The sequence below is a fragment of the Aptenodytes forsteri genome, unplaced genomic scaffold (genome assembly GCF_000699145.1).
Source record: "Aptenodytes forsteri isolate BGI_AS27 unplaced genomic scaffold, ASM69914v1 Scaffold72, whole genome shotgun sequence".
In the NCBI taxonomy this organism is placed as follows: Eukaryota; Metazoa; Chordata; class Aves; order Sphenisciformes; family Spheniscidae; genus Aptenodytes; species Aptenodytes forsteri.
The window spans coordinates 8,457,258-8,457,869 of record NW_008796193.1 but is presented as its reverse complement, the minus strand read 5'-3'; positions in this window follow the sequence as shown (position 1 = coordinate 8,457,869).

Below are 612 nucleotides of genomic sequence, written 5' to 3'. Positions count from 1 at the left end.
GCTGCCGAGCCGGGGGGGGGGGGTGGTCTTGGGTGGTGACTCCCTGGCTTCAGCTGCCCCCCGGGGTGTGGTGGGCTCTGCTGGCATTCCGTGCTGCTCCGGAGCTGGGATCAGAGTTAAAATCGGTCTTGGGACAGGGTGGAGGCCACGGGGGAAGTATTTTTAGGAAAGAGGAGAACCCTGTCCTGTTTCCAAAACCGGTGGAGTCTGTGCCCTGCCCTGCCCCAGCTGGGAGGCCGTGGGAGGCTGTGTCTGGATGGGTGCGGGGTGCCATGGCTGGGTGGGTGCAGGCGCTGTGCCCAGGCGCAGGGTGCTGGGTGGAGGCTGGTTCCTGGGGGGGTTGGGATGGGCGTGGGGTACTGGGTCCCAAGGGGAGCGGGATGGGTGCTGGATAGGGGCAAGGTGCCGTGTCCCGTGGGGTGCAGGGTGGGGGCCACGTCCCCCGTGGGTGCGAGGTGCTGAGTGGGTCCCGCGTAGGTGCAGCTGCTGGGCGCTGGAGGGGTGCGGGTCCCGGGTGAATGCAGATACCAACGGGTTCCCGGGTGAATGCAGATACCAACGGGTGCAGGTCCCGGGGGGGTGCTGGTCTCGGGGGGTGCCGGTGCAGGCGGG